The 10,189-nt window shown below is 44.3% G+C and overlaps 1 pseudogene; it reads left to right on the forward strand.

Moving 5' to 3' along the window:
• On the forward strand, positions 1–9,202 carry LOC104662716 (annotated as a pseudogene).
• Positions 9,203–10,189: the final 987 nt, after the last annotated feature.

Raw genomic sequence — 10,189 nt, forward strand, 5'->3', positions numbered from 1 at the left:
ATGGAGAGAGAGAGAGAGAGAGAGTCTTGCTCTGTCACCCAGGTTGGAGTGCAATGGCTTGATCTCAGCTCACTGCAACCTCTGCCTCCTGGGTTCAAGCAACTCTCCTGCCTCAGTCTCCCCAATAGCTGCGATTACAGGTGCCTACTACCATCTCTAGCTAATTTTTGCATTTTTAGTAGAGATGGGGTTTTGCCATGTTGACCAGCCTGCTCTCCAACTCCTGACCTCAGGTGATCCACCTGCCTTGGCCTCTCATGGACTCCTTACAGGCGTGAGCCACTGCGCCTTGCCAGCCTTCCATGTTTTTATCCGTCTGCATATAAATCTATAGAGACTTACATATATCTTCATATATACATGTATTTACACCCCCAGGAATACATAATCAGGGTGGTTTTATTGTATGCTGTATGAAAATGGGATTATATTATACATGATTTTCTACATTCTGTTTTTCTTAACCAACGATCAATACCTAGCTGAAATCCCTGCAAGTTATTACAATTGTTAAATCCGGTGTTTCTGAATACACGAGTCATGAATGTACTGCTTGATGAGTTTCCACAGTGAATACACCCACGTAACCAGCACCCAGATCAAGACACAAAATATTACCAGTGCCCGAGAACTGCTACCTCTCCCAACATGCCTCTTCCTGTTGACCTCCCACCTCCTCAAGGGTATCCATCCTCCTGACTTGTAACAGCATCGATTTCTTTAGTCTGTTTTGTGCCTTATGTAAAAGAAACATTTAGTACATACTTTTTTGCACATTATATTCTTGACATTTGTAATGTTGTTGCATGTAGTTGTGGCTTGTTCATTCTGGTTGCGGTATACTATCCCATTGTGTGACTATACCAAAACTTATTGATCTATTCTCCTTCTAATAGGCATTGGGGTTATTATGGCTAGTGTTGCCATGAACATTTTTGGTCATTAATTGGTTCTTTTTAATGACTGTATAGTATTCCTTGCAATGGAGGACCACCCTTTATTCAGACATCCTACTTTTATTAGATGTTTACTTTGTTTTCTGTTCTTGACCACTAAAGCAAAGCTGCAATAAATATTGTATATATATCCCTATGTAGAGATACTAATCTATCTCTACTAATGGAATAATGTATTAGTCCATTTTCACGCTGCTGATAAAGACATACCCGAGACTGGGTAATTTATAAGGAAAAAGAGGTTTAATGGACTCACAGTTCCATGTGACTGGTGAGGCCTCACAATCATGGCAGAAGGCAAAAGGCACATCTCACATGGTGGCAGACAAGAGAAGAGAACTTGGGCAGGGAGACTCCCCTTTATCAAACCATCAGATCTCGTGAGACTTGTTCACTACCACAAGAACAGCATGGAAAGAACCGCCCCCATGATTCAATTCCTCCCACAACATGTGGGAATTGTGGGAGCTATAATTCAAGATGAGATTTGAGTGGGGACACAGCCAAACCATATCAGACAGATTGCAGGAAGTCAAATTGCTGGTTAGTATAGTAATTGCCTTTTAAAAGTAAATGCTGTTGCTTGTTTTTAAAACAAAACAAAACAAAACAAAAAACCCTGTGACAATGCCATTACTGTCAGCAATGCCTGAAAATTCCCCTTTCCCTCATCTCTGCCAGCATTGGATGTTAGGGTTCTTTCTGTGTTTTGTGAATCTCATGAGGATAAAATGGTATCTCATTAGCATGATATATTCCCTGACCACTAGACAATTTAAACACCTTTTCATGTGTTTGGACTTGTTCTTCACATTTTTTGCTCATTTTTTTTCTTTTGGTCTATACATCTTTTTCTCATCAATTTGTAAGATATTTTTGTATGCTGTAGAAATTAACCCTTTAGGCCAGGCACAGCAGCTCACGCCTGTAATCCCAGCGCTTTGGGAGGCCGAGGTGGGTGGGTCACGACGTCAGGAGATCAAGACCATTCTGGCCAACATGGTGAAACCCCGTCTCAACTAAAAATACAAAAATTAGCTGGGCATGGTGGTGTGTGTCTGTTATCCCAGTTACTCAGGAGGCTGAGGCAGGAGAATTGCTTGAACCCAGGAGGTGGAGATTGTAGTAAGCCAAGATTGTACCACTGCAGTCCAGCCTGGGTGACAGAGAGAGATTCCATCTCAAAAAAAAAAAAAAAAAAAGAAATTAACCCTTTATTATATTATACATTTTTGTCCATATCTATTGTTTGTCTGTTGACTTTGTTCATGTTACCTTTTGCCATTGAGAACTCAAAATCCATGCCCCCACTAACCAACTGAGTGGAACTCCTCTTGGCCAAGGGCACCCCAGAAAGACCTTAAAAACTGTGTTCCCTGCCATGAGAGATGGGAGGTTGGAAACATCTTGTTATACCATCTCCCTTTGCAGTTTAGGCACAACAGCAAACCAGAATTAATGCTGAAATAGAGATCATAAGATTGATGGAAGGGACTCTCTGTGGCAATAAGATAGCAAATTATAAACAAGACCTAAAGCCATGCCAGGCAAGGGTTAAGTCACACGCTCCTACACTTAAAGAATCAACTATGGGCCAGCGCGGTGGCTCACACCTGTAATCCCAGCACTTTGGAAGGCCGAGGCGGGAGGATCACCTGAGGTTGGGAGTTTGAGACCAGCCTGACCAACATGGAGAAACCCCGTGTCTACTAAAAATACAAAAAAATTCGCTGGGCGTGGTGGCCTGCGCCTGTAATCCCAGCTACTGGGAGGCTGAGGCAGGAGAATCGCTTGAACCCTGGAGGCGGAGGTTGCAGTGAACCGAGATCGAGCCATTGCACTCCAGCCTGAGCAACAAGAGCGAAACTCCGTCTAAAAAAAAAAAAAAGGAATCAACTATGTTCTAATTGCCACAAGGATTTTTCTTTTCCTTTTTATTCTAGCAACTAAACAAGCACGGTTTTGAGATAAGCAATGTTGATGCAATTGCAGCTCACCCACCACCAAACACTAAGTGAACCCCCAACCCTCTGTTCTACCAGCCATCACTACAGCTTTGATAGGACCTAATTGTTATCCATTTAAATGTTAAGTCTCCACCCCAAAGTGAACATGGGATGTAACCCGTTCAGCATAAATCTTTGTTCTCCACTCCCTCGAAGTGTCTGCTGGAGGTTACACTTCTCAGCCTGTAGGATAGCCAGCCTGCAGGCTATATAACCCTCTATAAGAAATAAAGTCTCGCCGGGCGCAGTGGCTCAAGCCTGTAATCCCAGCACTTTGGGAAGCCGAGATGGGCGGATCACGAGGTCAGGAGATCGAGACCATCCTACCTAACACAGTGAAACCCCGTCTCTACTAAAAAAATACAAAAAAACTAGCCGGGCGAGGTGGCAGGCGCCTGTAGTCCCAGCTACTTGGGAGGCTGAGGCAGGAGAACGGCGTGAACCCGGGAGGCGGAGCTTGCAGTGAGCTGAGATCTGGCCACTGCACTCCAGCCTGGGCGACAGAGCAAGACTCCGTCTCAAAAAAAAAAAAAAAAAAAAAGAAAGAAAGAAATAAAGTCTCCTTTCCTTTCTGGGCATGGAGGTTCATGCCTGTAATCCCAGCACTTTGGAAGGCCAAGGCAGGTGGATCACCTGAGGTCAGGAGTTCGAGATCAGTCTGGTCAACATGGTGAAACCCTGTCTCTACTAAAAATACAAAAATTAGCTGGGCATGGTAACACATGCCTATAATCCCAGCTACCCGGGAGGCTGAGACAGAAGAATCGTTTGAACCCAGGAGGTGGAGGTTGCAGTGAGCCGAGATCACACAAGGAAAGGAAAGGAGAGGAGAAAGGGAAGGAGAGGAGAAAGGGAAGGAGAAAGGGAAGGGAAGGAATACAGACAGACATGAGGCCAGGCAAACTTTTTCCAGACAAGGTTGATTAAGACATGCCCAGAAAGGTTGGGCATAAGGGAGACAGTGCAGAAGAAAAAACTTCTCCAGCTGCCTCTGAGGAGAGTGCACTGTGGTGTCTTAAGGAGGGCGATATATATAATTCATGAGTTTAGGGGAGTGTCTACACGTGCAGGGTGGACTTCAGGAAGCACAGGTGTAGTAAGGGGTTATGCTAACACATACATCACACGATCAGAAAATGGCAGATCAGCCCCTCCTTGGGCGGGAGGTTTAGTAAAGATCTTGTGCACATGTGGGTGATAGGGTTAACTCCTTTGAGTGAGATTTATGTTGGGGTATTGCTTATTTCAGGTTTTCAAGGTCCTACGATCAGCGGGTAAGGAGTCTTAAGATTTACTGGGAGTTGCCGTTTATCTTAGTTTCTTCAAACAGCTTGCAAGGTCTGGTCAGTATGTATGGAAAAATACATTAGTGGGCGTGGGCCAAGTCCTGTCCCTATGGCCTCATAGGTACTTCTTCAAAAAAGCCTATTTACTGTTGTAATGTATCTGGTATCCGGTCTCCTTACCAAATATTGTTATTCTAAAAGTTTTTTAATAGAATTGTTACAGTAGGTAGTTAGTCAGACAAACAGGACAAGAGAGCACCCCTCCCCTTCCCCGCCAACCACCACCAGGAATGTCAGATGTCAGGTGACCATCAGGTGATGGTCAGTCGGTTAACTGTCTCTCTAAAATAATAATTGGTCACAGCCAGCACCAGGGAAAAGCAGTTTCCCAATAGATAAAAACACCTGAAACTGATGATCAGCAGCTTCCCAATAAGAGCTCAGGAATTGGGCGAGTGGGCTGGAGCATGTGCATTAAGGGGCAAAAATGGAGGAGTTTAAGTGGTATATGACCTTCTGGGGGCATTCTATTGGTAAAAGGAAGAACGCCTCAGGTGAGCATGCGTACACCTCCAATAAACACACTGCGCATGCTCACCGCCCAATTGCTGGCAGGCCACCGCACATGTGGGCAGCCCCGCTGAGGGAAGAATCAAGGGAAAAAGGATGCAAGATGTGAGAAATAGGCCAGCATATACAACCCCAAGTCCAAGGTGAAATGAGGCACTGGACGGCCAAGACGCGCCCTTGGCACTCTTCCAAGTGTACGTTACTTTCTTTTCATTCCTGCCCTAAAGCTTTTATTATTATTATTATTGAGACAGGGTCTCACTCTGTTGCCCAGGTTGGAGTGCACTGGTGCAGTCTCGGCTCATTGCAGCCTCTGCCTCCTGGGTTCAAGCAATTCTTGTGCCTCAACCTTTCGAGTAGCTGAGATTACAGGCACACACTACCGCACCCAGCTAATTTTTGTATTTTCGTGGAGACAGAGTTCTGCCATGTTGCCCAAGCTGCTCTCAAACTCCTGGACTCAAATGATCTGCCCACCTTGGCCTTCCAAAGTGCTGGGATTACAGGCGTCAGTCACTGCGCCCAGCTGGCTCTAAAGCTTTTTAATAAACTCACTCCTGCTCTGAAACTTGCCTCGGTCCCTTTTTCTGCCTTATGCCCCTCAGTTGAATTATTTCTTCTGAGGAGCCAAGAATTGAGGTTGCTGCAGAACCATATGGATTCACTGCCAGTAACGGGGTCTCTTGGGTTTTCAAGGTAGACAATTATAGCATCAGCAAATGGAATTCATTTATATCTCTTCTTTTAGGGTTGCCAGCTTTAGCAAACAAAAATACAGAATGCCCAGCTAAATATGAATCTCAGATAAATAAGGAATAATTTTTTAATATAAGTATGTCCCAAGTACTGTATGGCACATACTTATATTAAAAAGTGATTCATGATTCATTTGAAATTCAAATTTACCTGGGTGTTCTGTATTTTATCTAACAACCCTCTTTCTTTCCCAGTGAGGATGCCTGCTGCTTTATTTTCTTTTTATGTTGCATTTGCTGAAACCTCTAAGACTGGTTCTCATTCTGGACTACACATTAACATCAGCCAGGAAGCTTTAAAAAAACAAAACAAACAAACAAACAAAAAAAACCCTCCAATGGCAGGCTCTTAGACTCAGAGATTTAATTGGTGTGTATATATACATATATTTAAAAGCGTCCCGGATGATTCTAATGGGCATCTGGGGTTGAGAACCGCTGCCTTAAAACAATGTTAAATAATAACGTTAGTAAGCATCAAGAATCTTGTTCTTGATTTTAATGAAATATTTCCAGTGTTTTGACATTTAAAATAACACTTGTTGTTGGTTTTTAGTAAATATCCTTAGTTTTGTTTACATAGTTTCCATCTAGCCCTGTTTAAGTTTTGATTAGGAATGGTTGCTTTTAGCACCTATTAATATGATAATGTGGTTTTGAGAAAAGAAAAATAGAACAGTCTGGGCTATGTGAGGTCTGTAGGCCCAGAAAGACATGAATATTGGACTTTCATTCCTCCCTGCTCCCCCTCTCCCCATGCCTGGGGGCAATTGTTTAAAGTCATTTTGTTCCCAACCAGCTGTCTCACCCTTTGCCTTCTTGTTCCTAGAAATTGGGTTGGTTTGTTTTTTCTTTCTTTTTTTTGAGACGGAGTCTCGCTCTGTTGCCCAGGCTGGAGTGCAGTGGCACATCTCAGCTCACTGCAAGCTCCGCCTCCCGGGTTCACACCATTCTCCTGCCTCAGCCTCCCGAGTAGCTGGGACTACAGGCGCCTGCCACCACACTCGGCTAATTTTTTTTGTATTTTTAGTAGACACGGGCTTTCACCATGTTAGCCAGGATGGTCTTGATCTCCTGACCTTGTGATCTGCCCGCCTCAGCCTCCCAAAGTGCTGGGATTACAGGCGTGAGCCACCACGCCTGGCCCTGGTTTGTTTTTTTGAGATGGGGTCTCTCTCTTTCACCCAGGCTGGAGTGCAGTGGCTTGATCTCAGCTCACTGCAGCCTCTACCGCTCAGGCTCAAGTGATCCTCCTGCCTCAGCCTCCCGAGTAGCTGGGACCACAAGAGCTCACGACCATGCCCAGCTAATTTTTAAATTTTTTGTAGAGACAGGGGTCTCCCTTGTTGCCCAGGCTGATCTTGAACTCCTGGGCTCAAGCGATTCACCTGCCTTGGCTTCCCAAAGTGTTGGGATTACAGGCATGAGCCACTGCCTGGCCTGGAATTTATATAATACAAAGAACAATGTATGTAGCCCTCAGTAGTTTGTTATTTTAATGTAAATTCTTGGTAAACAACTCAGGAACTGCCTCTTCCTTTCCTTTAAAAATCCATTCGCAACTGCCACTAATCCAGAGTGTATATTCAGGGCAACTTGAATCTATTCTCTTGAGGACTAATCTCCAACCTTTTTTTCCCTCTTGCCCAAATTCCTGTCTAAGGGACCTGGGAAGTTACCCCATAACATCACAAACCGTATAACATCACAAACCCTAACATCTCATCAGGTGAATTTTATTTAACTCTGTATAACGTGTTACTTTCCAACCTGACTGGCGTAACACCACCTGACAGAGAAGAAAATGAAGATATTGCTAGTGAAGTGGTGGGAGCAGCATCTATGAAGCTGCTGGAGGAGAGAGAGACGTTGCTGCGTGGTTAGAAAAAATATTTGGGCCAGGCTTGGTGGTTCACGCCTGTAATCCCAGCACTTTGGGAGGCTGAGGCAGGTGGATCACAAGGTCAGGAGTTCAAGACCAGCCTGGCCGATATGGTGAAACCTCATCTCTAATAAAAATATAAAAATTAGCCAGGCGTGGTGGGGGGCGCCTGTAATTGTTATGCCCAGACCGTTTATTCCCCGAAGAAGAACACCAGAGTCCAGAGTCAAAGCCAAGCGGCAAGGATCCTTACTGCAAGTTCGAACTTTGTCCCTCCGTTCCACAACATACAAGAGGGCCCCGAACGATGCATGTGCCCGCTTTTTATAGCCCGATGTATACAGGATATGTAAGGTTACAGAGGAACAAAGGAATTCTTTTGGTCGCAGCATCACAATTGGTTAATATTTTAAGTTATACATTTAACAGTTTTTTTATTTGTTCCTGTGCATTTAGTAAAACTACAAACGGTTGTGACCTTATTGGGGGCTCTCTAGGTGGTGTTTCTGAGATATATGGGGGGATGTGTTTGTGTTGGGCTCAGGAAGTTGGGACAAATAGAGGAATGTGTTTGTACTGGGCCCAGGACTGAGATATATGGCAGACACCGGTAATTAGAACAGAACAGAGCAGGACAGGGACTTTCACAACGCTTGTCCTTACAACGTCTGGAATCTATAGATAACCTAATCGGTTAGGTCCGGGGTCGATCTTTAACTAGGCTCAGGGCGCCGCCCGGCTGTTTGCCTGTGGACTTCATTTCTGCCTTTTAGTCTTTTCATTTGATCTCTTTCATAATCCCAGCTACTTGGGAGGCTGAGGCAGGAGAATCGCTTGAACCCAGGAGATGGAGGTTGCTTTGAGCTGAGATCACACCACTGCACTCCAGCCTGGGCAACAGAGTGAGACTCTGTCTCAAAAAAAAATATATATATATAAAATAAAAAAATATATATATATATATTTGGAGATCATCCCATTCCACAGTATGAGGTGAACCCACGGACCACAGAGATTTTACATCACCTTTCAGAACGCAACAGGGTCTGGGACAGAGATGTCTACCTGGTAATAGAGGACTTGAAGCAGAAAGCAAGTGAATACGAGTCAGAAGCCAAGTATCTCAAAGACCTTCTCACGGAGAGTGCGAATTTTTCCCCTGCCAGTCTCTCTAGCACTGTTTCCAGATATCTGAATGCTTTGGTTGGCAGTGCGGTAGCCCTTGAAACAAAGGATGCCTCACTAACTAGTTTTATCCCTACAGTGAATGATCTGACCTCTGATCTCTTTCATACCAAATCCAAAAGTGAAGAAATCAAGATTGAATGGGAAAAACTTGAAGAAAAATCTAACTGCAACTTTAGTGTTAGAAAAATGTCTACAAGAGGATCTCAAGAAAGCAGAGTTGCATCTGTCTACAGAAAGGGCCAAAGTTGATAATCGTCGTCAGAACATGGACTTTCTAAAACCAAAGTCAGAGGAATTCAGATTTGGAATCAAAGCAGCAGAGGAGCGACTTTCAACCAGAGGCGCAGATGCTTCTCTGTCTCATCAGTCCCTAGTAGCACTGTCAGAGAAACTGGCAAAATGAAAACAACAGACTGTACCTTTGAAGAAAAAATTGGAGTCCTAGTTAGACTTCATGCCGAATCCATCTCTTGCTCAAGTGAAAATTGAAGCAGCAAAGCGAGAATTAGATAGCATCGAAGCTGAACTTACAAGAAGAGTAGACATGATAGAACTGTGACAAGAGCCAAATAAACAGCCTTTTCCCTAAGAGAGTAAATTGAATAGGACTTTATAGAGTTCTTTTTCCTCTTGGCATTTCTTAATAACAAAATTTTCTGTGTTCTTAGATTACAGGATGTCATGATTGATAGAATATGGTTTCTAACGGTGTATTGCATTTTTGTGCCCAAATACATCGTTTTCATTAAAAAAAATTAAAATATCTTACCCCAAAATATGTTTTTTTGCCATATTTTGAAATGGCCCTGCAAAGCCATCTTTGGTGGGGGAAGTTTGCATCTGTAAAGAATCCCCATTAATATAACTAGATCTTCCCCTTCCAGGCCCTCCTAATCCCGAAGAGATAAACTGAGAGTCTGGCACCTTTTAAAGGTCTGAATAGGAAACATTTGCCATCTATTGTCTCTAAGGACATTCATCTGTCACACTTCCTATCAACTTTGGTCTCCACAATCCCTTATCTTTTTTTTTTTTTTTTTTTTTGAGACGGAGTCTCGCTCTGTCGCCCAGGCTGGAGTGCAGTGGCCGGATCTCAGCTCACTGCAAGCTCCGCCTCCCGGGTTCACGCCATTCTCCTGCCTCAGCCTCACGAGTAGCTGGGACTACAGGCGCCCGCCACCTCACCCGGCTAGTTTTTTGTATTTTCAGTAGAGACGGGGTTTCACCATGTTAGCCAGGATAGTCTTGATCTCCTGACCTCGTGATCCGCCCGTCTCGGCCTCCCAAAGTGCTGGGATTACAGGCTTGAGCCACCGCGCCCGGCCTCACAATCCCTTATCTTAACCCAGACACTCCTTTCTATTGATACCAGGTCTTTTTTTTTTTTTTTTTTTTTTGAGACGGAGTCTCGCTCTGCCACCCAGGCTGGAGTGCAGTGGCCAGATCTCAGCTCACTGCAAGCTCCGCCTCCCGGGTTTACGCCATTCTCCTGCCTCAGCCTCCCGAATAGCTGGGACTACAGGCGCCCGCCTCGTCACCCGGCTAG

This window comes from Rhinopithecus roxellana, chromosome 7, assembly GCF_007565055.1.
Source record: "Rhinopithecus roxellana isolate Shanxi Qingling chromosome 7, ASM756505v1, whole genome shotgun sequence".
In the NCBI taxonomy this organism is placed as follows: domain Eukaryota; kingdom Metazoa; phylum Chordata; class Mammalia; order Primates; family Cercopithecidae; genus Rhinopithecus; species Rhinopithecus roxellana.